The sequence below is a fragment of the Strigops habroptila genome, chromosome 6, assembly GCF_004027225.2.
Source record: "Strigops habroptila isolate Jane chromosome 6, bStrHab1.2.pri, whole genome shotgun sequence".
NCBI classification, from domain to species: Eukaryota; Metazoa; Chordata; class Aves; order Psittaciformes; family Psittacidae; genus Strigops; species Strigops habroptila.
In genome coordinates this window covers 13722522-13750373 of record NC_044282.2, presented here as the reverse complement: position 1 = coordinate 13750373, position 27852 = coordinate 13722522, and the positions used below count along the sequence as shown (strand labels likewise).

General features: G+C 40.0%; 1 long non-coding RNA gene across 4 annotated transcripts in view; it reads left to right on the top strand.

The window, feature by feature from the left end:
- Nucleotides 1–27852, top strand: part of LOC115609866 — a 101999-nt gene that overhangs the window by 33387 nt on the left and 40760 nt on the right. For 2 of the 4 annotated variants that reach the window (XR_003992022.1, XR_003992019.1), the window contains 3 exons: nt 5589–5819; nt 7779–7908; nt 14923–15003. This is a non-coding gene — a long non-coding RNA (uncharacterized LOC115609866). The remainder of the gene's footprint in view (nt 1–5588; nt 5820–7778; nt 7909–14922; nt 15004–27852) is intronic. The other 2 variants (XR_003992020.1, XR_003992021.1) reach the window with 1 other exon arrangement.

Below are 27852 nucleotides of genomic sequence, written 5' to 3'. Positions count from 1 at the left end.
TTGTCATGTACCTCGCTTACATGTTTAGGGGTAGGAATGAACTTATTCAGTCCCTCCCCCCCCCAGAAAGAAAGAAAGAAAGAAACACAGAAAGAAGGGGGAGAAAAAAAAGGGGGCAAGCAAAACTAGTCATAGAATCATGGAATCATAGAATCATTTAGGTTGGAAAAACCCTTTAATGTCATTGAGTCCAACCATAAATGTATTTCAACTATTTTTTCAAACTTCTAATGTTTCAACTCAATGTTGGAATCACAAGCCCTGGCTATGAAACATGGATAATCTGTTACAGAAAGCAGTAATGTTTCATGGGAAATAACTCCATGGTTTACCCTCGCAACAACTTGCACAGGAAAGGATTGTCTGGTATATATGATCCACTACTTTTGGCAGGGCTACCACAAATATCAGTAGCCAGATGATATTAAAATCTTGTAAGGGGAAGTTTCTTGATTTTACAGCAACTTTTAGTTACTGACCAAAGGTATACACTGCCATTACAGAGAAGTCTTTTCCTAAAGATTGTCTGAGAAAGTAAGTGTCCATGACTTCTGACAGACACAGAAACTGAAAAAAAAAAAAAGGGTTTACCAAAATATTTTTTCATGTGGATCAACACACTTTTCCCATGCTTTTCTGATGATACCCTGAAGAAAAGGCACATAAAAATATCAGCTTTTTCAATGTCAGGTCCCCAGGCCTATCTTGTTTCACCTTAGGGTATTTCCATGATCAAGTCCAGAGTCACTTAGCTTTCTAGTTATTGCTCACCAGTATTATGTGCTACCTGGTACTGAATCCTGAGTATTGTCTCTCTTTCTTTATGTACCTCTTTCTGTGAATTGTGGCAGTATTTATAAAGGTGTTTCTGAACTGACATTTTTTTAATGGATTTGAATTCCAGCTGTATGCTTGTCAGTATATAGAGCCAAATGAGTTTCATTTATGTTCTTAGAGTTCTTATATAAGTTACTAATGTCTCCTATTTCTGTAAGTGACATTAGGAAAGGCTCCGGGAGTACTGAGGATTTGGACATGATAGACCCATTCAGCATTCCCAGTTTGGCTTCCTGGTCTTTTGGCCTCTCAGCACACATTTTTGTTCTTTTCATTAAATGCTTTCCTCAGGGTTAGGCTCAGAATGTCAATTTGTTGGCTCCTTCCTCTTTGTGTCGGTAAAAATCCCTTTTATTACTTCTTCCTTTGGCACCAGTTCAGGCTGCTCTTGGGCTGGAAAGTCAGTTCCTGTGCATGCTGTAATCTTTTCCAAAGCCCTTGTCTTCTCCCTTCTTCTCCCTCTTGTCCTTGGGACCCCGGTTCCTCAACAGAACTCCTGAGAGTACTGGCTTCTGGTTCACAGGGAGCTGGCAGCAAGCTTCCTTCAGGCTTGCTTCACTGTTTCCAGCTCTAAATTACATTAGAAGAAGCTAAACTCCATTAACATTTTCCTAATATTACTTTCCTTTGCACTCAGTTGGTGCCATTGCCAGAGGGATGTTATGCAATCCTCTTCAGGAAAGAGAGTGATCAGCACTTTTCCAGTTGAGAGTGTAAGAAGGGAAGGAAAGTGGGAGTAACTGCGTGGATGGAGAAGTGGGGGGGAGGAGAGAGTGGGGAAATGGGCCAGGAGGTGGGCTCCCTGCTGGAGATGGGCTATGGTGTTGTCTTGGGATGCTGTACTGTCTTGGTGCCTTCCTCCTCTGTCTGTCGAACACTGGCTGGTATCAGAATTCAGTTGGCTCTTGCAGGTTTCTAAATTTAGACGAACATTTCCAACACCTTCCAGCCCTCCCCAACAAAAAGCCTATTTAAAAACAAAGCAAACAAGAAAACAAAAATTACCTCATCAAAGCAGATTGTTTGAACATGTCATATTCCTGTTCATGAGCAGATGGCAGTGATGCGTTCAGTGAGTAGATGTGACCTAGCTCATGATAGAGAGAAGTCAGCAGCAACAGGAGCTGGATGCCAGTGTCCCTGTCACTCTTTGCATTGGTGGCTGAGAATAAGTGTATTTCCTGCTCCTTTCTGCCACCATGTGCAGACACGGTAAAGGTTTCAGGTTGCTTCAGAGCTGTCCTCACCCTTCTGTCCTCCTTATGTCTCTCCATCCCAGAGGAGAAGGCTCTGCCTGGCTGCTCATGTCATGCCTCTCCTCCCCCAGGCTACAGCAGTGGCAGGAGCTGCCCCACTGGAGAGAGGGGGCTCCTATTAGGTGGTTGGTTAGTCATTCTTGAACGAGGATACACTTCCACAGAAGGCATGAGGGCAGTCCAGCACAATGTTTCATTTTAAGAAGCCAGTGAATAATGGTGGATATACTTCTGGTTTTATCTCAGTCAGTTTATATTTTACTCAAGTGTCACTGTGCAAATCCTACTTGCTTCAGTGAAGGGTCAAGACTTGTTGTAGAAGCTGAGTAATACATCTTCTGAATATGCTCTGAAATCCCTAACTCTCCTGTATTAACCAACAGTTTGTACACCTCCTTCAAAGCTGCACATAGACTGTTATGTCTACTGTTACTTGGGTAACAGATGAGAAGGTATCATAAGGCTCAGTGTTCACTGAAGGTAATTCTGTGAATGATCTTCTAGGATTACTAGGAAATACCGATATTTTAAAATGAAAGTGTTATCTCATGCAATTTTCTGCCCTAATCTCTGAGCTGTAGTATGGTGCCATTGGTTTTGTTCGCCAAAATTTGACCCACATCCTTCTCCTTTTGAAAAGGCATTCAGATCCCTGATGGATATAATGTTAGATTAATGTAGATCTTAATAGGGCTCTAACAAGACCTTTAAAGAAAAGAAAATACCACCCCATACCTCTTTATTGTTGTGGTTTTTAATAAACTAGCTCTGCAGAAGCTAATAAACTGTGGTAGAGAAGGTGCTTTCTTTCACTGCCAAAGCTAAATGGAAAATGTCTCATCCTGCTGATTTCTGTATTTTATTTTTTTAACCTTCCAGCTGGTCTAAACTGTGTCTTTCAGTTCAGAGCTGTCTTTGTCTTTGGTTCTTTTGCTGACCTTCAAGAAAACTGATACTGATTTATGTATGTTGCTTTGACATCTAGCTCCAATATCTGATGAACATTAGGCTGTTGCTCACTGCTGTGTCTGTCCCTCTTTATCTGAAAGTGCTTATGTGCTTTAACTGAATCAGAAACATTTCAAAAGGAATCTCCAACTACAGCATCTATGAGCTACTCTTTTCAGCAGCAGGAACAAGGAAAACACACAGAACTCTGGTTGCAATGAGAGAGCTGAGAAGAGGTATTTTATCTCTGTAGCTGATCCAATTGCAAATCTCATAATTTCCTCATCTGATTGCTGAAAAATGCACAGGGAGGTGATGTGTGTGCCCTAATCTATCACTGCATCACCTCAGGCTCTCATATTGCAGCAAAGCTAATTAGCATGTTTCTAGCAACACAGCAAGATCTCACATTTGTTTATTGGAGGAAATATAAATATAGCATTCAAAACAAAATCCTTACATATATATTATGTTATGAAAAAAACAGGGTTTTGGGTGAAGGAGTGAGGAAGAAAAAGATTCCATTTTTACAAGGTTTATAGTTCCTTAGATTATGTTGTAAACAGTCAGATAATTCTCTCCTGTACAAAGTGTGACATTTTACACCTAGTGAGATTGTGGCATTGGTTGTGCAAAGCCAAGGCAAACTTCGTGTGTTAGGAAAATGACCTCAAAGGGATCTTTTTATGCCCTCTTGATAGCTCAATGTGTTATGTGATCCTGACCAAATTAAATTTATATAGGGCAACTAGCGCTGCCCTGACTAAACTGCCTTGATTTTATTACTGCAAGCACACATGTACATCAGGCACACTAGTGCTCTCACAATTTGTGGCATCCAGAAAGCTTTATGTAATGTTCTCATTTTTATTAGTTTAATTTGTTAGCAGGGAGAGATCCAGTCAAGGTGGCAGTTTGGTTATTGTCTCTAGTGTGCTCCTGAGCAGACTGAGCCTAGCAAACATGGCTTGTCACGTACCTCCCCTGGCAGCTTCGCCATTCACATGAAACTTGTGTTTCATATATCCCACTAGAATTGTATCAAACATGCTGTTCTCTAGGAGATAACACTTATTCTAAAACATATCAGATTATAAATATCTACTGGCACACAGAGGCTTCTGAGACAATAACAGAACAATAATGGCTCAGTCCCTGCAGCTCCCCCTGCATACAAAACTGGACTTCTGCGAGCTCTCAGGGAAGAAGCCTTTTTAATGATAAATCACAGATGATGGGATTGAAATGATCAAGGCATTACTCTGATCCAGGCCCTTGCATTGGGGAGGGAGGACCCTATGGTACTTGGTTCATTGTGTGCATCTGACCTTTCCTTAAAGCTACCGAGTGCCTGAGCCATAACTACATTAGACAAAATGTTCTACCAACTTTACTGACAAAGAAGTTTTCCCAGGATATCAATGAGATATACCTATTTTTCATCACTAACCTGCAGCATGTTACTCTTGTGTAATATAGCATGATAAATTTTTATCCCTGTACTAATTTTCCTACCTCAGATAATTTGACTAGATCACAATGGGCTGAATGACGGGGTGAGACTGAAAAGATCACAAATGAACTGGGTCCAGCAGCACTGAACCCTATAAGGGTTCCCCATTTCATCTGTGGAAGCATGATGGCAAAAATTATGAGTGTTTCTTTTTCCTTTGCCATTCCTCACTCCTAGTAGAGCATCAATTTTCCAGCTGAGGAACAGAGAGCATGACCCATGACCAAATAAGCACCATCACCCCTACTGTGCTGCTGGCTGACAAACATCCACCCAAGCTACTTTGTCAATAGGTATCTTCCTAGTGTACAGCTCCATGTGCCTCAGTTAGAAATAATCTGTGAATGATTCATGAACTGGGAAGAATCTCAATTCAGTGGCTTTTTAGTTCCTCCGGTGTTGGTATCACACTTCCTTTTATGAATATTTTGAATCTTTGCTATTTTAGACTAACATACGTATTTTATTTCCAATTTATATCTCCGAAAATAAAACTCACAAATACTCTTTTAGTGTATCAACATTTAGCACATCCACAACCTGGAGTGATTCGTATAGCAGGTAGAAACATGTAATCCAATGTTTTTATAATACAAAATTAGTGCAGTCTTTCTAAACCCCATTGCGTTTGTTAATGCCTTCCAGCCATCCTTAAACTGTGACATCTTTAAGTTTGAAAAGCAGCTTGAGGAATAGAACCTTAGAGGACAAAAAAAGCAGATAACATCTTGTAAAAGTACAGGTACCTGCACCTACAAAAGTTGTTGGGACTGAATATTTTCAGAAGAAGAGTAGTTTCTCTTTCTCTTCTGCTTTTTTTCATAGCAAATTTTTTGGTAGTGGAAGAAAGAGAAATGTGTTAGATGATAACAACTAAGCTATATGCTAAATTCTTTGAATGTTACTTTCATTAGAGATCATGCATGTAAGTTGTGTTTGAAAAATGACACTGACATTTAAGTGTGTTTTTTTGTGAATGTATTGGAGCAACTGTTTGGTTGTGAGGTAACCCTTACTCTTTCCCTGTCATTTAGGACACTGAATTTCTTGTGCTACAAACACCTGGGAAAAAGTAAGGAGGCATTAATCTTTGGTACCAGTTTATCAGTCCAGTTGTACTTCATTGCAAATGTCCAATTTTGAGCATGTAGCTTTGGTGCATACAACAGAAGTCCATACTTTCCAGTGAAAGACCATCTTTAAGAAGGACTTACTCCAATTTACTAACGTTTACTTGCTTTGTTGAATCAGGATCTGTGATTCAGGTAATGAATCCCTATTTTTCAACAATGACAGTAAAGACTGATGGTGGTAGAATCAAGGAAGATACTCAGAGTCATGTAGACTGATGCATTCAGCTCTATCAATGGAAAAGAAAGTCTCTGATACTATCTGGTATTTAATTTGTCATTGTTCCCCCTCTTTTTCCTTAATAACAATGGATATGACTAGTACTGGGCTTTTCTTTCATCATTAGCTTTATTAACCAGCAGTGGGAAGGTACTTCATACACAGTATGAGGTCACAGAATTTACCTATCTCTGAATAGAATTTAAATCATTAAAAGAAAAAAATGTGCCAAAAGAAGCATCAGTATGTATTTTGAATTTTATAAAAATAAAAGAGAAAAAAATGCCATGTTCCCACTCTGTTTTAGCCAGCTAAATAACAAAAAGAAAAGTAATCAATCTGTACTCTCAACCATAAAACATTTTATAGCTAGCAAAAACTAGAAGCCTGAAGCATTTGGCAATTAATACAGAGACAATTCAAAACTCATTTGATCTTTCTTCCATTACCACCATAAAAAAGTAATTTGTGTAGGTTTGGACAATATATTCCAAATATAATATGAACCTGAGAAATACCACTAACATCCAGACTCAGAAAAGTCTATGCTCATTGCGTGCAAATTTATTATCTTTTTTTGGTGGTGTTCCATTTTTTCTTCAGCTGCCTGTAATTTACAGTGTGATGTCAGATAAAGTAAACATGCATAAACACTGCCATCCAGCTTGCAACTGTGTAAGTCCAGGGCACTTTAAAGAGAGTTTCTTTCAGTCAAGATACTCATCAGTTCCCCTTTCTCTTGTACAAGCCACTCTGGCAGAGTATTAGAGTTTGAAATTCATAACAAAGTGAGGAACAGCTGCTGCATGCAAAATGGTCATGTCTATTTGCATATTGCTAATGCCCATAGAAGTCCCCTACAACACATGTGAATACTCCCTTGTCCTGCTGCTTGCCCTAAAATGCCTTCACAAATACCCTCTAGAAACCTGATCCCACCTCTTGTCCACCTTAAGGTGGCTGAGAACTCTCTACATGCTGAAGAACAGAACTAAGGTAGATTTGAAAATACATGATGGCTTCACATGATAACAATTTATATTCTATAGTTACCTATATTCTACAATGCAAACAATGGAATATTATACCCCAAACTGTGTAGTCATGTGTGCTGTCACCAGGAAGTTCAAAGAAAGGTGTTTAGGATCTAAGAGCCACAGGTCCTACTAAGATGGGGTAAAAAAGGGGAGGTAAAAAGGATTGTGAGTTCTGGGATGGGCTTGGTAGAAAGCCTAGATGCTGCTGAAGTCTGGAGAAAGGCCTAAGGTGACCTTCTGTAAGTTTCAAAAAATGCCACTGCAATTGTAACTGAGAAATGACTTTTTAATTTTTAATTATAAATTAATTAATTTAATTTATAGGCTTTGTTTCAGGGCAGGTGTGAAGGACACCTATTCACAGCCAAGTCAAGATATATTCCTTACAGGAAATAAAGTAAGATTTACTCAGATTCAGCATGCTGCAGACTATGTAAGAACCCTTCATTACTTCTGCAGCATTGATAGCCAGACAGGGAACCTACATTTTGTTAGATTTTATGGATATAAATATCGTGTATATTTAAATATAATGCATTTCTTCTTGAATTTAGGTTGAATTTTTGGTAAAAAATAACTTGTGTATCATTTCTAGTTTATAATTATAGGATGTCTGCATAAGCATTTCTAGCTGCTTAGGAGTGCAGTTGAAATGCTTCTGGAATTACACCTCTCACAAGGGCATTTTTTCACTCTGATCATATAGTGAGAACAAAGGGAAATGTATATATCATATTTAAATGATGATCAAAATAATGTGAAGGAAATAAGCATGAATTTGGAAGGGAAGCAATTTAGCTGCAAACCTACTGTGTAAAATTATCTTTCATTTTTCAGAAGGCATAAGATTGCTGCAGTTGCGTGCAAGAATCTGTCTTGTGCATTTGTGAACGTATTGTACATAAATGACTGAGAAAACTTGAAGACAATGAAGAAACTACCAAGTGTCACAGGGCGTCAGTCACAGGTAGGAGCAGTGTTTTCCAATTTTCATAGACTGTGGGCTTAGATTTTGTTTGGACTGGCTAAGGGCAGCAGAGCTATCCACCCTATTTGCCAATGTTGTACCCACACCTTTGCCTTTTTGCTGTGATTTGATTTCAGTTCCCCCATTTCAGCACATTGTAGGGTTTAGAAACGATCAGAAAAGTATCTTGCATCCTGGTGAAGTCCAGAGCAGATGAACAAAAGTAAGTTTGAAGCTAGCTTAAGGAAGAAATCTTTGGACCTTTTTCCTAACGTAAAGCAGAAAAGCACAAAAAAATTGAAAGTTTTCATTCAAAGCCAGTTGAGATTTGTCCTCTTTCTCTCTGTGAAATACTGTGACACAACAGCTTCATACATGTTCTTGGTGTGATGAATGACCTCATCACTGTAATTTTTTGCTTCATTTACAACACTAACCTGTCTACTGGATTTTTAATTCAACATTTCATAAAACACACAGGAGCAAGACTTCTTTGTCCTTGGACTATTGGTGGCTCAGTGTTTTTTATTTTATTTTAACCTGTGGATTGGACACCAAAACTATGTCGGTAACACCTATGTAATTGTGGCTATGGAATTCCTAACACTCAGAGCCAGTGCCAGAACTGTGTGTGGCAGTCTTGGGGCTAGCACAGCTCTACTCCCATTAGGGAAGCATCTCTCCAATCTGCCGTGTTCCTCGCTTTGTCATCTCCAGGGGAATTCTAACTCAGACATGCTTGTTTAACAACAGATGGAAACGAAGGTGAAGAGGAGGGTAAAGAGTCAAAAGAAGTTAAGAATATTGTAAACTGACACAGAAAGATTGTGCTGCTAACATTAAAAGACAACACAATCTGAATAACAGAACCTGAGCAGCATTAGCACTGCCTGAAGGGGAATTCACTCTATCTCCTTCCCAGGCATGCATAATGCACGTCTGCTGATTTTTTAATTTGAATTTGTCATTTTCTCTCCCTTGTACTCCATTGACAGAGCAAGAAATAGTTGTAAGGTTTGTGCCATGTAACTAAAAATATCAACTGTTGATAGCTTAGCATTGTTAGGTCTCCACGGCCCAACACCATGTAGGATGTTCTTCATGTTCATCCATGTGGGATGTAATCATGGATTTAAAATTTGCATGCCAAGGCCCTAGGTAACTCTGCAAGGTTTGAATATGCCCTGATACCATGACTTACTTTACTATATCTTACTATTACCTATATTAATTAGTAATATTATTAAGTCATTATGCTGCCATTTCTGCAGCAGTCTTCAGCTGATAATAGTGCAACGTGTACGGATGTGGTACCTTCTACTTCAGTTTCAAGCAGGGAGACCTGGTTCAGTACATCAGTATGTAGGTACTGTCCATGGAATAACCATCTTTTTTTAATTGAAGCAGATTTAGTGAGAGAATATGAAGTAATTCAGAAACTGTTCTTTTGTCTAGATGATACTTAACATTTTGAAAATCTACTCCAATATTTGTGCAAGTACAAAATCAAGAGCTGTGCTTTCAAATCTAGTGGACAGCCTGAGGAGTTTGTGAAGCACCCAGACTGGAAGCCGGATTTGCTCTGTGAGCCAAATGACCACTTGAAGCCTTTCTCTGGTATTTTTCAAATCTTGTGCTTTCATAAACCTTTCCATAAATGTTATGGAAAGGGAGGGTTAGTCTTTGCTCTCCCATAATAAGAGGTCCACACAGGCTGTTTTTGGGTTTGTTACAGCAAATAGGTAGAGGGCTGCATCTGTAATTTTGAATGAGAAGGATTTAGATGTTTAAATACCTTGTGAGATCTGGGCTGAATCCTTTGAATTAAACTATAGACATTACTGTCACAAGACCGTCACATATAAACACCAGCCCAGCTCCAAATGTCAACTCCTGAAGTGTTGATTATTTAAAGATTTCACCTATTGACTATATTTTTATTTCACTGGCCCTGCATCTGCTCAGTCACGGCAGTGTATCCAGTGCTGCCTGGCATGGAGCTGAGAAATGAAAGCAATGAATTCTGTAGTTGTCACTAATTATCTTCTCAAGAGACAAAACAGAGCTTTCCTTCTCCTTTTCAGACTATGTGGATCCAACAGTTGCCATAAGTTAATAATCCTTTGACAACTTGCCTATAGCATCAGATTTTTTTTCACTCATGTTACTCAAGCATGCTCTTTCTTGGTGGCTGTAAGGGCCAGAAGCGGTCTCTCCCCTTTGCTTTTCCCCTGCAACAGATGGCAGCTAGCTAACACAGCAGGGCCTTCATGGTGTCTCAGCCTGCCATCATGCATTGCTTCCCCATCCTCTCCTTCTCCTCCCTGCCCTCTTGTAGCAACATTAATCTGTTTTTCTTGCCATGAATTTGCATTTAGTTTTGCATAATTTGTTAAAAATTAAAGCACGTGTTTAAGCGCAGTGAGATGACTGAGCCCAGAAAGCGTTTGCTATGAGCTACAAAAACTCTTCTGTTCCTTTCTTTACAATTTCATTATTTTTATATTGGTATTCCTAGTGAGGAATGTATATATAGAGATGAAGGACTTTAAATATGGCAGTGCTTGGCCTCAAGTACTGTTCTGTTGTTTGGATTTTGGTTTTCTTTTTTTTTTTTGTTTGTTTTTTCCCCTAAGGAAAACCTGGCTTCCAAAGGGCAAATCTACATATTACAGTAAATCAAAATGTACTCATACCAGACCTAACATGACCCATGTGTACAACCATCCATTGCAATACAGAGAGAAGTTATCTCAATCCAAAATACAAAATAGTTGTTTCTGCCTGCCACAGTCTGCCTTGGCTAATAAGCCTTGTTTTTTTCATGAAGAAAATTATTTGTCTGTATTTCCATCCATTGTGCAGGGTTTTACAGTGCATAAATAAACAAGCAGTTCCAAATGGAACCAAATGAGATATTGACAGATAATGCTCACTCAGAAATTTTTAAACAGTCATGAGATGCAGTGCCATTTCTCAGTCAGGCATATCTCACCAAGCCTTTAGCTAGAGGAAATCAGTACAACTTCATTAATGGAAGTTATGAGGCTCTACAGTTCAGGCAGATTTATCATTATTTTCAGTTTACTAAATATAAAACATTTACTAGTAGGTAACTAAAGTTATCTACTAGTTTGTAAATAACTTTTCTATTCAGGAGGAGCAGGTTCTGGGGGGCAGTTGAGCAAGGGGAAGGAGGTATATCTCATCATCTCGTCTCTTAAGTGTTAGATGTCTGATCTGAGACAATGACTTCAGCTCCTTCCACAGTCAGATTAGCAACCTCCAAAGAGTGATTGATGCCACTAGCAACAGACCTCCGCTTTAGGATGACGTGAGGCATCCTCTGATGGTGCCTGTCATTCTCCACTGGTTGTAAAAGAAACCTAGGAAAGCAATTTAAGACTAGATGTTGTCCTTTGGGGCAGCCTAAATTAAGCAAGAGGAAGAGAGCTCAGAGCATTCTCTAGCCCTGGTAGTGCAGGCACAGAGCTCCAGCTGCTCCTGCTGGAAGCTGCAGGTTATAGACCCATACTCAAACCCTTTTCTCAGGGGACTGGCTTAAGTCACAGCCCTCTGGCTTGCTGATTATAATACAGGTGTAGCAGCGGGTTCCCACGCACCAGCTTCCTAGGATAAAGCTGCAGTAATTTTTTGTGTTAATAGGGTTTTAAATTGCGTGAGGAGGCACAAAAGGTGCCTGAGAACTGGTGATAGAGAGGTGAAAGAATAATGCAAACATCCTAAAGTGAGAGCTTCACAAAGCCAGTGCAGACTTCTTGCAGTGGTCTTAGTTCTTCGGATGGAAAACCAAAAACGGGCACAATCCTTTATATTATACTTCAGTATGCACTGGCTTTGTGAAGCTCTTGCTTTAAGATGTTATGCCCCTAAAGATGTTTTCGATTTACGTCATGGAGACCTGTACAGGATGCCTTTCTCTTTTTGATCATAATGGTTCAATGAGATTTAGCTGCTACACAGCAGATGCTTGTAGTTTGTATTTCCCTGCACTGGCACATCTAATTTAAACAAAAGTAATTCCACATGGTGCAATGGTATTTCTAAAGAGAGGCTGTGATGAAGCTAAAAATATTTCTGCATTTCCCACAGAATAAGGTGTTTGTACTAGAGACATCTGGAAACTTGTCTAACTGTACACCTGATTTATAGGATCAGAAAGAGATATGGCATACTGATTAATGGGAAAACAAGATAATAATTCAATTTTTAAAGAATAGATGTTCAGAGATTTTTAGATTTCATTACTATATCCATCTGTTTCCTTTTATATCCTACAATAAAAAGCCTGCCAGATACTCTAGTATGATGGATTTTGTCTGGGATGTTATCTCATCTGATGTCTTGAAGCTGAGGTCATTTATTTAGACACTGGGAATTAGCATCAAGCTAATCTCGTTTCCTTAATCCACTGCCCACCAGTGCAGCCCTATTATGTGGATCCAGAAGCTCTTCAGGTAATGCACATTAGTGATGCTGAACAAATTGATGCAAACTATAACTCTACATGTCAAATAGCACTCAACAAATAAGCATTTGCAATAAATATGTCAATTTCCATAATTCTGTAATTTTAAAGACTCATTCAAACCTATGTCCCCAGACAGCACTTTCATGTTTTATCAAGTACACTTGTTCATACTCAAAGCATTTTTCATATATTTACAGAAGTTGGGGTTTTTTTTTATTCTTAAAGAGAAATGACAGAGATCTAGACAATGTAGATTAAAAGAATTTAAGGACTGTGGTCAAAGCGATTTACTAATATTTAGTAGGTCTCTCCATTTTTCTCTCTACCCAAATTTCTTTTTTCCATGTGTTATCTAATAAACTATTTCCCTTGCTTTCCACAGAAAAGTATGGTAAACCAAAATTTTGGAAAAAGCCTGCTTAAAGGCTTGCCAGGTGTTTGGCCTTGCCCCATGTATTGTACTGACAAACCTCATGTGACAACTTTGCCTATATTAAATCCTGCACTGTGATATAAACACATGAATCAATCAAAACTGAAGTGATCATTGTTGCACTGGTTGTAGTAAGAAAAAAAAGAAAAGACCCAGTGTGAAATAAAATTTGTTCCACACTGGCAGGATGAAAAGAAGGTTTGAAAGTTAAACCTGTGATAATGAAGAGCTTCCCCTAGGTTTTTTGCTGTTATCCAAGGACATGCAGAATAATGACTGTTGGGTGTCTTAGCATTGTGTATGACTGCAGGTGTCAAGGTTCTCACTCTTTCTTTCTATGTTGTCATTCTTATAGTCAACAGGAGCATTGCACTACGTCTGTAGCTGCAGTGAAAGGCAGTTTCTGTCCAGACTCTGTCACTCCAGTTTGACTGGTAAATGGAAAGGGATGGAGAAGGGCAGCTGTCTGCATGTAATAGTCCTGGGAAGGAGGCTGGGAGGAAAAGAGAGAGGGATAGGGAGGGCGAGATGGCTCCAGGTGTAATCTGTATGAGCATAGTGAAAAAAACCCAGTTCTTCTAAGATGATGGTTGCACTGAATTTTATGGAAAAGATTAGCCCATGACCAAATCATGTCTCTGTTAAGTCAAATAAATTTATAAATCTCTTCAAATTTTTGGAGGACTGACTAGCTCCATTGTGCTTGCTGGTTTCTGCTAGGATTCCTGGGAGTGCCATTTAAGACACCCATACGATGCTGGAGCCAAGGTGTGGGACTGGCTGACATGGAGAATGTGGGATAGCTTGCTTTGCTAAGCTGGACATGTCCTGCATGTTCTGTGTCTATCCGGCCATTTCTGGAGATTTCTTTTGCCATATTTGTCCCATCTGCCCTTGAGCTCCTGTAAACTTTGAACACCTTTTGACAGAGAGATTCATTGCTTTCCCGTTCCTTGATTTCTCTTTTCACTGATCCTACTAACATAATCTGATGTTCCCTAGTTCTTGAATTGGTTATGCCTACTTCAATTTTGGTTCCCCTGGGTTTAGCTGTGCCAGTTATTTTTTTTCTCCTTCCTAGTAGCTGGTGCAGTGCTGTGTTTTGGAATACACGCATAGATTTAGATGAAGTCTGGAATGTACACGACCCATGTGGTGGAAATTTACACAGGGTAGACCATGCTTAAACCATGACAGTGTGATATGTTCAAAAACAGAGGATTACATTGTTCTAGCAGTACTCCAGAGAGCTCCATGCTGGCAGTGAGCCTTGCTTTGGTGAGCTCATTGTTATCCACCTCTGTGCATGTGTAGGGTGGGTGAAGAGGGCAGTGAGAGGGTGGGAGGGTTGCAGACCTTCACACTAATGTGGAATGCATGTCCCTGGGTCACACAATGGCACAGCCTCTTGTCTCCCTCAGCAGCACTTAGCCCCACAAACAAATCTGCAGACGTTTCGTTTGGAAGATGAATGGTCTGTTGATCATTGTCTCTGCTTTTAGAGACAATGCAGCAAAAATATAGTGGTGTTGAGTGAAGAAAACAATGCCTGGGTTGATCCCTGAGGTGACAAAAAGTAACGTGAAGAAATATTCAAGCTTTTTCCTATTTCCTTTTTTATGATATTGCGTTTGGTTTGAACTTGCTTACCTTGTACATTTGCATGGTGATCTTGCCTACTGCTTTAGCTTTCTGGTCCTTTTGCCTTCGTTATTCTCCTCCAGGGAAACCATTCACTCCCTAAAGCTCTTTTCCCTCCCATTTTCCTGCAGAGTTTCATTTCATTTCCAGTAAGGAATTATGATTTACCACTGAAGTTGTGACTATATGATATGAAAGTCCTCTTATAAATCAGATCCAATAGTACTTGTGTTACTGCAGATGTTCAGTTTGAAGGATGGGCTCTGGAAAGGTAACAGGGTAATAGTGTCCTCCGTATCATGTTCAGCCATTTAAAGTATTCGCTCTGCTAATAACTTTCCTGTTACGCAGTGCTACTAAAACGTAAAGCTCCTATAGGTAACATCTGCAATGGTCAGAGTCTACACGAGGTGGCAGTACTGGTATCCCATTGGTTTTCTTCTTTCAGGCTTGCTGGTTTCCAGAAAATCTTCCTGTAAATTAATTGATTCATGTCAGAAGTGGGCAAGCTTGCAAACAAGTCCATCTGGTAAGCAGCTTACTATATTTTATATAAATAAAGAAGATCATCCAACTTTTCCAGGGTCACTCCGCCTCTCAGATCACGAGAAAGTCTGTTTTCAATGCAGAAAAATTCATATCTGTACAATGCTCCAAATACATAGCTGAGCACATCCTGCCTGGCCAGACAATGACAGACAACTGAAATGCCTGACGACTAAGGGCAGAGTGAATCAGGCCTTTTACTAAACTGAGCACGGATTTGCTAGGCAATGTGGGTAGAGTATTTCAGCTTCATGGAGATGTGGGTGAGACTTACCTCTGTTAGACTGAGCCACAGAGAATAGGGCCTTAGGATGGGACTCAACTGGGTTTTTTCTGGGTTTAAGCCACCAGAACAAAAATTAATTTCATCTTACGTATGGCCCTGTTTTTATAAAATGCTTTAGCTATGTGGATAAAAAGCCCTATATCAGAATCAGATACTGTTATTGCAATCAATGAAATCAATAGAGAAAAATGAAAGAAGTGGCTTGGTGCATTTTCTTCTGCCTCCTTCTGCTTTCTAAGATTTTGATGTAAAATTTCTTTTCTCAAATGAGTTTGTTACTGCTACTTTTCAAACAAATTAACCAAATGACAGTGTGGCCCGTCTTCAGTGAGACTGAGGGCTGGAGCAGGTCTGGGCACATGAGAGTTAAAAAGGTGCAAGGGAAGTGTGACAGCTGGGGGGTCACCTGGCAGAGACATGTGAGGTGGCTCATCTGTAGCAGCTCTGACAACCCCTGTTCTGTGAGCCCCAGCTCCAAAGTGCAGCAGGTCAGGGCATCACAGCTCCACTGTGTTGTTGCAGAGAGAAGCTGCATGACTGTGCTGTGTGTGGGGTACAGGTCTTCCTGCAGGGCATGTAGAGTGGGACTCAGCCATATGAGTTACAAACATTGCCTGCAACTAAGCCTATCTCTCTGCTCCACTTGGTTTCTCTGAGCCTTCCCTCTCCACCTCCATCCTATCTGTTCTTCCTGGGGTATTCAAGGTTGGAGAAGGACATAGCTGTGGAGAACAGATGCTGCTCATGGACTATTCAACTCAGGTCACTGTAGACAGCCTCTTGGCTACCGTGGGAATTAACGACAGGAAAGCCCAGCAGCTGGTAACTCGCCAAAACCTTTTCCCAGGCTGCATTTCTGCAGCTGCACACCAAGTCAGCCAGCAGAAGTATGGTTCCCAGAGGAGATCCTTGGGAACCTGACCATAAGCAGGGACGTGCAAATGGGCCAGGGACAGTGCTGAGGCTCTGTGATTTGAGGATATGGTGCACTCTCTCAGATGCCTGTGCTTCCCACCTCCTGAATGTGCTCCAAGGTTTTGTGCTGCTTTTCCTATTTTCAGAGCAGCTTTAGGGTAGAAGCATGAAGATATAAAGAGGGTGCACAGAAAAAGCCCCAAAATCACTGGAGCTATTTGGTGCCTGAACTTCCACTGAAGACAGTGAGATATGATCCTTTACACCCCTTTCACAATTTGGGCATAAGGATTTTTACATTGAAGGATTATTAAATGACTTGAAGTAGAATCCAAAACAGGAAAAAGAAAAGCTTTCCTGTTTTGAAAGATGGAGAAAAAACCAATAATTTTAAAATAATTAGGTGTGATCTTTATATTTTAAGACTTCTTGGTGGGTGCAGAGAAAACAAATGAAGCAGCGTAAGAACAGAGAGTTGATGGTCTGCAACTCCCCAGAGGAGAGGGGGCAGCACTGGGCTCGGCAAGGGCAGGTATGCATGCCTTTGCTTCAAGAGCTGCCACCTTACGAGAGAGGTTCTTACCAGCTCTGTCAGCCTAAAAGGTGAGGACCAAGCAAACAGTGAGACTCGTTCCTGCCTCCTTGCCATATTTTCCTTCTAAACCCAAGCCCTTTTCTTGACGATATTAACTAACTGCTTTAAAATTTTTGCTCTGAATTATGACTTGTATTTAGTGGATCACAATGCCATACTTTAATTACAAAGAAAAAATGTCCAGAAAGCTAGTCTGGCAGGCAGGCAGCCAAACATGCTTTCATACATTGTGTGTTTTTGCAGAACCTTTGACTACCTGCATATTTTGCAGTTAGATAGTTTGCAGTCCCAAAGCCCTTTGCTAACCAAGGATGCAAACAGGCCTTGTCTGCAGCGCATGGTGCTGAGGTCCTGGCTGTGTGGTGAAACAAGATTATGTCACCCTCCCTCACATCTGCCGTTCTTATTGGGGAATATCTCAATTCAGTGTGATTCAATTGCAAAACTGTGGTTTGCTGAGGAACTATGTACTTAGAAAAAATGCTGAAAGGACTGATTAAATGGCTTACAATTGCTTTTCCCTTGTGCTTTGGTGACCATTTCCTTTCTCATCCAAGCAAAGATGGGCAACAACTTGTTTGTTTTGGTTTATATAGTAATAAGAAGAAAGCTGAAATAGCAGCCCCAAAAGGGGGTAATGTATTATTCATGCATTTATTTAATCTTTTCTTTGTTGCTCAGCCTTCGAGGTGATCCAGTGATTCAACCAAACTATCTGTTTCCAGTACTGCTTTGACAGTAGGAAAATGCCTTGAGTTTGCAGTTACCAGTATGCAAAGGAATTCTGCCTGTGGTGAAAGCAGAGTGGCTGGGAAATAAAAACTGCTAATCTGTTATCATTCACTCTGAAAGAGGTCTCCCCCACCTTAAGGCAGGCACTTTTGATAGCTGTTCTCAGTAGATATTCTCCTCGAACCAATTATCTCATCCCTAGTTCTCGTCTCTGCGATTGCCAAACTACAGAGCTGACAAACACAGTGAATGAAAATATCCTCCTTTGCTAAGTTAATGGCTTACATAGGACTGCACGTGTTGCTGATCCACAGGTGGGACTGAGCTTGTGACTCTTCTCCTGGTGGAATATTTGGGCAGGCTTCCAGCTGTGACTTCACTGCTGACATTACCCTTGCCAGGATGTCAACAGGCAGAATGTAGCATGGTAGTGCTCTTTTTATTTTCTTTGCAAAACTATATTAATTCTTAATTGTGTTTATGTCCTTAAAAGTACGCTTTGAAAACATCAGCAGATGCAAATTGGTCAGGATCAATATGAGAACCAGCCAACCACTTTGTTCTTAGGGCATGTAACAAGTAAATCTGAGCCTGTGACAATGTTCAGACTCAGCCATACAAGTTAACAGGAAAGTGCAAAATGTACGTTGCTGAATCATGAAACCAGATTCAGCTTTATCTCTGGGAGAGTATGTGATTTTTGAAGTTTGCTTTTTGGGTGAAGAACTGCCTGAACTGGTAGCATGTCTTTTTATATGCAAGCAGCAAAATAACTCTGTGCGTAAGGGAATTTTCTTATTCCCTGAGCTTGGACAATGCAACCCATTGCAGAGATGCAACAGAGAGATTACTGCAATAGGAATTCACACCTCCTTATAGAGCCTCTGTGGTCAGCCGGGCCTCTGGTGCATTGGGGATTGCTTCTACCAGGAACAGCTGTGCCAAAGTGGGACCTGCGTTTCCAGGTGGTGTAGGGACAGTGTACCTCTGACCTCTGTTAGTGCATGATCTACACCAAATCCTAACTGGTAAATTTGATAAACAGTTTGAATGGACTGATTTTAGATGATTTTTTCTTGGTTTAAAAGAGAGCTTTCTAAGGTTGAGAAGGAATTTGAATACAAGAAAATATTCAATATGAAAACGTCAACAACTTTATAGACTTACGTAAACAAAGTGTTCAGAAAACATTTCATTTTCTCTTGGAAATGAATATGGTTCTTTTCTCTGAGGCATAGTAAGAGTACTCAGATGTGAAATAACTAGTAATCCAGAATAGGGCAATAGTGGGATAAATTCAGCTGTGACAAGATGATTGCCTTTTGCCTGCATGTTGTAATAGGTAAACATAAATCAGTCAAGGTATGCAACTGCTTGATCACTGAAAAACATGTGAAAATACCTGTTTTTCCACTTAGAGCTGTAAGGTGCAGTTTTTGCAAAGCTAAAGTGGTCTCTACTTCTGCTATGTGCTTTCAAAGTCATCAGTTGGCCAAACGATTACAACTTCTTTCAAGTTAGAGTTATGACAAAATTCATACATCTGCATTAACAGCCAGGATTCTGCTCCAGGTTAAGACTGCTAAATGTTGGTATTTTCATAGAAGTGTCAATGTATATGTGCTGGTTCCCCTCCCCTCTCTCCCCTTCCCCTCCCCTCTCCACTTCCACTTCTACTTCCTCTTCTCTTCCACTTATGGAAACGCATTCTATTTCCAGTAATGTGAGGGGATTTTTGTCTTTTTTTTTATTATTTTCACAATTTACACATAGAATCATATTAATCCCTCTTGTAACTATTTTCTCATTAAAATAATCCTCCCCTGCCAGCCCAAAGTTCATCTGTGCCCTAATGATCTCTTTTGGTTCCAGTGTGAATAAATGAGGAATGTCACTTACTCCTTCAGGAGTGCTATCTTTGTCAGTTATGTTTACTTTCAGTAATGAGCTTTAATTACTTTAGCAATTACAATGTATTTGACTGAATTTCCACTGACTGCACACAACATCTGTACTGGTGGGACTGTACATACTCTCTGATCTCTGGCCAGTGCTTCCCGGGACATGATAACAGCTGTAGTCCATTAGTAAGCAAGTAGACATTCTCCAGATTTACACCAGTAAAAGAAGTAGCTCTTGCCTTTCATGTTGAGTAGATATTGAGACATTCTTTGCTTTGTTTCTCACCTAATGTAATGGTTTAATCATTCAATGTAAACAATTGCCTCATTACGTGGCTTGCTTTGCATTTGTATGAGAGGCTCTGTCAATGCTGCTTTCTGAGCAGAGGTCTCTGGACCAATGTTTATTGATGTTTTTGGGTATAGTGTGTCAAAGGGCCTTCCTTCAAGTGGTTGCCCCATAAAGTGAGTAGTACAATGGGAACCCAGTCAGAGGTGTGTTTTCTCATTGAATTATATGTGGTTGTTGATGGTTCGGGAGTTAGAGTTGAAGCTCTCTGTAAGATGTAATTATGTTGTCTTCTTAAAGATGCTGTTTTAAACTGTGGCAGGAGATGCTTTAAAAAAAAATAAAATCCACCAATGTTGTTATTTGCAGCCATTTTCTTTGTGTACATGGACGAGATAAAAGGATGATTAGTTTTCAGAATCATGCACTCAAACAAGCAGAACTGAAGTTGCTTGTTCAGCTTTGTGCCTTTGGAGACATTTCCCCTCCCTTATTCTTCAGTCTCTAGGTCTGTGCCTGCCCTTTGTGATTGTTGGTCTTCTACAATCTGAACCACATCTCTTGAATCATCTTCTTCAGCATCTCTGGGAAGCACTGAACCCACAAGGAATAGCACCAGGGTCCCTACCTCCTGCTTGCATGCCATGCTCCTAGACAGTCCTTGGCAAGTATGAGAGCAATTATAAAGCAGCGCTACCTAGTCACAAGCTGAGAGTGCTGATAATGAGCTCTGCAGGAATGTGGCTTGCACTGCCAGGCTAGGCCAGCTCTGCATAAATACAGGGCACGCTTGGTGTGAAACAAACTCTTTTACAAGGGATTTCTGGGATAAAGATTCACTGAGCTTTTCCAGGCTGATTCTGCCCTTGTAGGAATTGTGGGAAGGTACATGCATAGCTTTGAGATCTTCAGGAGCAACATTGATTCCTGAAGCACACCAGAGTGTTGTGCTTTATTCAGCTGAAATTCCTCTGCCTGAACTAGTTTAGGTAGTGGGAACAGTCTAGATGGAAACTGAGATAAACAAGTCCTTATGTAGAGAAGGCTTATTTCAGAGGCAAGGGAAGAGGAATGAGCCTGGGAAAGAGCACAGAAAGCAGAGTTTTGCTTCAGCATCCAGAATCCAGTACAGGAACACGTAAAATTAATAACTCCTGGCTTCCATGACATCTCCAACAGCTCAGAAAATCAACAGATGACAAATATCACTTTGAGGTGATTAAAGATTAAATGAAAGGATAAACAGACTGACTGTAAACCTGTCTCTTCTCTCCCTTCCCCACTCTCTGCACATAACCGGTCAGTCCTAGGTGAATGCCAGAAGGGCCAGGTGTCCTCCCTTTCCCTCCTGCTACCACCATGAAGTTTCAGGATGCCTGTCAGTGCTTTCCTGGAGCTTTGCAGCTGTGCATTATGGCTTGTGAGGGGAATTGGCTAGATAACATGCTTTGGCTCCTCAGACAGTAATTACTTCAATGGAATTACTAGCACAAAGGAAGATTTCTCAGGTGAATGAGGCCAGCACAGACATGCAGGTTATATTTCTGCAAACTGCAAATAAAGCCCCATCATTCATGCAATTCCTCCTTCCAATGCCAGCCTCTCCTTCTCTACTTTCTGGAAAGAACTGATAGGGAGGGGGCATAGTTTGTGCTCATAAATAAATTTACACAGAAGAGTTAATGAGCTGTGGAAACTGTCACAGAGGTAGCCAAAGACATTTTTCAGAGAATGGATCACATATCTTTTTGGTACTACAAACAAGGAAACAAGGCTTTTTCTTTAGTAACTGAAGCAAAAATAAAAAAAAACCAAAACAGCATTGGGAAAATCTTCAGCTTAGACTGACCAGAATGTACATAATTTAGAAAAAAGGGAGATCCCACCCCAAAACAGCTGAAACTCTTTTTTTTTTTTTCTTCCCTAATTACTATAGATCTGAAAAGAATATGCTGGGGTCAGTTCAGAAAGCTTCTGGAGGAAAGCATCTAGCCTTCTCCACTCTTCTTGGAAATCTCATACATAATGGGAGAGATCTGGGTCCCAATCAGATCTTCCACTCTTTTGCCTGGATCTTCCACTCTTTTGCCTGAGGTAACCCCATAACAGTGGGTTACATGTTCTCGCCCCTTCAAGTGTTCCATGACAATTTGTACAGTCGCATTGTGATCTGAATCAAGTATGACTCTTGCAGAAAAATGACTTTGCAAAAAAATGTACCTGTTGTCTTTTTTCCCCTGATACAAATGGGTTTATTACAGTGGTTCATGGCACACCTGGTGAAGAGACAGCAAGAAAGATTGAACAGATTTTATTGGTAATTAATACATTATAGTATCAACCCCAATCAGAAGTGCCTTTATCTGTATTGAATTATTATTTTCTATTCCAAGAATAGCTTATGTAAATTAAAATCATGCACTGTTTGTCGGACAGAGAGCGCCTTATATTCACAGCAGGAGTAGTAATTGAAATAATGATTTCCTACTACCTTCATATTTACTTAAAATTTCAGACAAAATCCACAGAAAAATGGTACACCATCATTGCATAAAAGCAGTCTCTTGGATCAGAAGACTCTTTAAAGGCAAAAAAATGCCTGATTTTTGTAAGAAAATCCTGCAAACTTCAAGCTGTTACTGAAGTGGCTCATCTCAACAGCAGAGTGACTTCCGCCCCAAGGACTCCGGAGCAGAAACCTACATGCTCTACCAAAATCCATGCTGGGCAGTGCTGTCCTGTTCTGTAGCCCAGAGGGACTACAGTTTAAAATGAAAGATGGCAGGTCTGAAGCTGAAGCTACCAGCTATTCAAATATTTATAAAAGGACAAGGGGACTGAAGTTTTTGAGAGATTTCTATCAGAAGAGCATGAAAGAATAACAGTAGCTGTGAGATTTAAGACCTCTTTAATTCTATAGCTGTCCAAACCATCACTGAAGTGCTTTTGAAATTTGTGTCTTTGTGTTTCCTCTCTTCTTTTCCAAATGGCCACAGATCACCAAAAGGCTTAAAGCCATCTACATTTAATCTCGAGACTCCCAATAGTTCAGTATGAGTTTAAGAATTTCACTGATTGATTTGACATGAACTTGGGAGGCACTCTTAAATTCAAGCAATGCCCCTAATTTTCACAATTGTTATGGAACAGGAATCTGGAGAAACAGAACAAAACACATTCTGGAATGGAAAATAGAAATATTGTTTGTTTTCATTCAGATGGTCAAGGGTGGGTTTACCCTCTGGAATTTGTCATCTAAATGAAAAAAAGGTAATAATTACAATCTTAAAAAATAGCTCTCATACTAGGTATTTTAATTAAAAAATGTCAAAACTTTCTTTTTTTGGAGAAATTTACAAATGCACATCCAGGGAAATTTATTCTGCCCATGGTTATGCAAGAGAGGATTTGAATAAGAATTAGTCAAGATCAGCAAATTATACAAAATTCTCTGAAATGTTTTAACTCCTGAACTGTTATTCCATGTTTAGTTAGCATTCAGTTGCGTGGCTGGTAGTCAAAGGGAGAATATGGAGATAATTGATCTTCCATATGCATACTCTGCAGTAACAGGGATAGAGTGCATTCCTTCCTTTGTCTTATGCAGAAGACATCCAAATAAGAAATCACTTTTTTTGTCTAATAATTTCTTCTCCTACTTTATTTTTACAGTGTATTTTGTATTCTCTGCTCACAGTGATTTTACTTTGAAAGAATTACATCTGAGCTACATGGGTGTGATTTACTGGGAATGAAGCCCATTATAGATAATTAACTGTAGTGTATTGTTATAATTCTTCTTTTTTTATTGAAGAGAATTTTTAACTCCCTTTCCCTAGGGTGTGTTCCATCTGCTCCAGAATAGGAGGTAGAAAGGAAAGCTATTTATTTTTCATGTTTTTAAAGGCACAGAGAGCATGAAGAGCATTAGCTGGGTCCCACTGTTGTAAGACCTTTTTTTCCTATGCATTTCTTCCTGATACTGTCTGTATTGCTGAAGCATAATTATTGTGGCCAAGGACAAGGTCACTCGGGAGATCAGCAAGCCGTTATAAAGAGGCTGAGAAGCATGAGAATAGACTAGAGACTTGTCTGAGACAGGGACATCATTCCCCCAAATCCCTTTCGAGACTACTGTCTGCTCGTGGGCAACCTGGAGGAGCATGTAGCCTTTCCTCTCCAAACTCCATCCTCGCTCTTCTTTGTTAAGACCAACTGGACATATGCAAGTCATGGCTGGCCTCTGAAACTTTGGTGCACTGCAAAAAGGGAGTGTGTTAAAGCAGCTTTCCCAGAGGAGGGCTGTGCCTGCTGGCTTGAGGGGATTGCTGAAAAAACTGCAACGCTTTTGCCTTTATCTCAATAACAAACATCAGCTTCATTGAATATGTTTTTAAGTGCATTGGTCTGAACAGAAAGAAAGGGAAGTCCCTGGAAGACAAAGCCCTGAGAGCTAATTTTGATACACTTTTCATACATTAGAAGCAGATATAAAGCATTCCAAAATCTCTCCCATGTGTTGGTTTCCTGCAGGTGATTTACAGGCTGTGACAGAAAATCCATTTCTGTTCCTGTAGATGCTAAATTCATTACCTTGCCACAGAATTCAGATTCTCCACTTCTCCTTGAACTTCAGCTTGTTGCTATGACAACCAGTGCCAGACAATATATTTTTTTCTTCCCACTATTTTCCATTGGCACAGTTGCATATTGCAGTAAAAATAGTATCCTTTTGCAATATTAAAAAAACCCTTGAAAACACAAAAATCACTGTGTTTTATTACATGGGTTCCCCCTATACTGTGACTCGAGGCCATATATATGCAGAATAAATCTGATTAATCATAATACAATCAAAATCTTTATAAGCTAACAGGGCATATTTTTGTTATAGCTGTGCTCAAAAAGCTTTTTTTTTCTCTTTTTCCTTCTTTCAAACCTTTCCACAGCTGGACATTTTAGGTTACAGTAAAATGCTTTTGAAACGGCCCAAAAGATTGCATTTTTCTTCAATAAATAACTGGTCATTTTTCCCTGTTTCAGATGTTGCCTCCACTTACAGCTGTCAGAAGTATTCAGGGATCAGCTTGACGATAAAAGTCCATGCCGTTTTGAGCTCATTTCTCTCTGAAGTCTTGTTAAAATTCCAAATTGGTTTCTGAGGAGGGGGGTGTCTGATCTTTGCTGCAAGAAATCCAAGGAGTGTCAGGAGGATGGAAATTAAATCAGTCGATCAATAAGTTGCCCTTGCTCTCCTGAACAAGATAGAAGGCTGACAAAATAAGGCAAGTACTGTGAGGCAGGCACTGAAAACTGCTGCCTTGCCATAAAGTGAGAGACTGGTCAGTGGATGAACTGAATTTTTGGATTATGCTGGTTGGCAGTGCCCTGGCCAAAACCAGCAGAGACTGTGAAAACGAAGAGCAGGTATTCAAAGATAATGAAATTGTGAGTAATTTAATGTACATTAACAGAAAAGATGCTTATCCATAAATATAATGCTTTGGTCAGCCTTCCCTATGTTGTCTATTTAGACTGAAAGATTTTTAGCATCTGAGGGTGCTTTGCATAAGCCTGGGAATTGTACAGATAGTTACACTGTGAAATGCCTATGTAAGAGAAGTGTTAAATTTGCAAATTTTTTTTTTTTTTGCTCTTCACACAGAGCATGGAATAATATTACTCTGCATCTACCCTTCCATGTCTTCCATGAGTGTTTAATCTTTCACTTGGTTTTACTGCACAGTTCTTACTACAGTGTATAAGGGAGATACAACTGCTAATAAATTGATTTTCTTGACAGCTCTCTGAGATGAAAGCATACTGATATCTAGGCTTGTGAGAACGCTCACATAAGTGACTTGAAAGTTAATGCTCAAACTGTATAGGACTAGTCATACAATCTGAGAAGCCCATGGACTAATTTACGGAGTCCTTAGCATTTCATGATGCACATCCAGGGGACAGACATTCCTTGACTGCAGTTACAGTTGTAAGTCCTCTAATACTAAAGATCTAACCCTTAGAGATATAACCCTTTAAGCCGAATTAACAGCACAGCCCTGATTCATTCTCAGAATCATAGAATCATGGAATTATAGAATCAGCTAGGTTGGAAAAGAACTTTAAGATCATCAAGTCCATCAAGGAATCCTGTAGGAAAATTGTAAGGTGATCATGCACTCAAAGTTCATACTAAAATGCATTAATAAAAGGACTGAATCGATGTCAGTGTATGCTGTTTAGTTCTAGGCTTTCCTATTTTCTTGAGTGTTTAAATATGGAGCTGTAATATTACTGTAAGGCTTTGTTAATGGTTACCTCTTATGTTTATTTTTTCTATTAGTATATTTAATTTGACTTACTCAGCATTGCGGAGCATTCTCATTTCAGTAGTTATGCTATACCAGTTCTGTGCTTTCTGCAGAGATCTGTACTCTATGTTTTGGTATCCTCCTTCCAAGAAAACACTGGAGAAGCCTTCTGTCTCTGCATGATCCTAGGTCCTGTTAGACATGCAGCGGGCTTTTTCCCTGCACATTTTCTCCACCCACTTAGCACTTTCTATTATAGTCAAGCAACTTGCTTCTCTGGGGTGGGATGGTCAGCTATTTCTCACCTAATACTTGATGTCCAAAAGTTAGACCTTTAAAGCTGAAACATGCCCACCCTTGGCAGAAGATGGAGAGAAATGCTGTCCTTTGAGATGACTTTTGTCTGAGGTCTGAGGTAGAGTGAAACAAGGGTGAGGTCTCTGCTTTACATTTATCATTTTGCATTTGCCAAGAGCACCACTTTTTTTTCCCCATGAGGCACAAGAGACCTCATTCTTTAGGGCACATTCAATGCCTCATAGACCCAGGCCCAGAATCTTTCATCTTGACCCTCTGTTACTTTTTATTACTCTATACAGATGCAAATATGCGTTTTTGTCATTTTTGCTCTGTCATTTGTGTAAAAGTTTGCATATGAAATGAAAATTATAAACTTTCCTGAAAAGAGACAGCTTCTAAGGCCTTTCCAGCACTTACATTTCACTATCAGTTATATTGCTCATTTTTATTCAATCATTACCCTGAAATTGGGTGTGCCAGAGTTTGACACTATACAGATAAATGCCAGAGAGAGCAGTACATCTGGTTTCAATAACAACAGCAATAATTTCCAATATTTGTTTTCATAGCGAAGGACCAGAGTCCAGGAGCATTACTGGTGAGAAGAGCACTGAAAGTGAGAAGGGCATATAATTTATTACACATACAAAAACTATGTTAAAAGAACATTATTAAGGTTGTAAAGTCAAACACTTGAGGCTTAGGAAATGCCAGAATTAAGGTGGTCTGTGCAACTTTAATTTGACCTCTTCAATGTGTGCCTCAAGACAGTCTTTGGTTACACGAATGTATATGATTTCTCTCCAAGACACCCACCTGGGTCAGTGCACAGAAAGTGTAAGTTGCCCATTTAAGGAACAGCTATGCCTTAGTTATTTTCCTTCTCATGTCCGGCATTTGATGCTTTTACTCTGCATCATACGAACTTTGCTCTGAAAGAAAAATGGTTCATTTCCTCCCAGGCAGTTTTCTCTTGCTCATCACTGCTGCAACTGAGAATGTTTTAGCATCATTTTTGCAGAAATCTGTTTTAGTAAGTGGCAAGGCCATGCAGGACTGCCTCTGCTGTTTGGAAGAGGGGATGCCAAGGGCCTGATACTCGCACTGCAGGGGTTTTGATGCATCCCTGCAGCATATTTTGAACACCCGTGAACTGTTGGAGCACATTAGGTGGAGGCACCTGCAGAACAACATCCAGTTTAATCATACCTAAAGAAATCTAACCTCCATACCCCAGAAGGGCTCGGGAGTGAAAACTGGAGCACAGTGAGTGTAGGTGACTAGGAGATTTGCTTCAAAACCACACTGCAGATCAGACCTAAAAGGCTATGGTAGGCATACCCTGTGAGAAGTATCTGTTTTACAGATGGAGGAACCACACACAGAGACGTTAAAGCAAAAAGCATCCACTGATTTTGGGTTCTGAATATGAGATACCAGGAATTTAGCCCCTTCAGACTTACCACTTCCAGCAGTTGCTGCTCTAATCCTCTCTCTGAC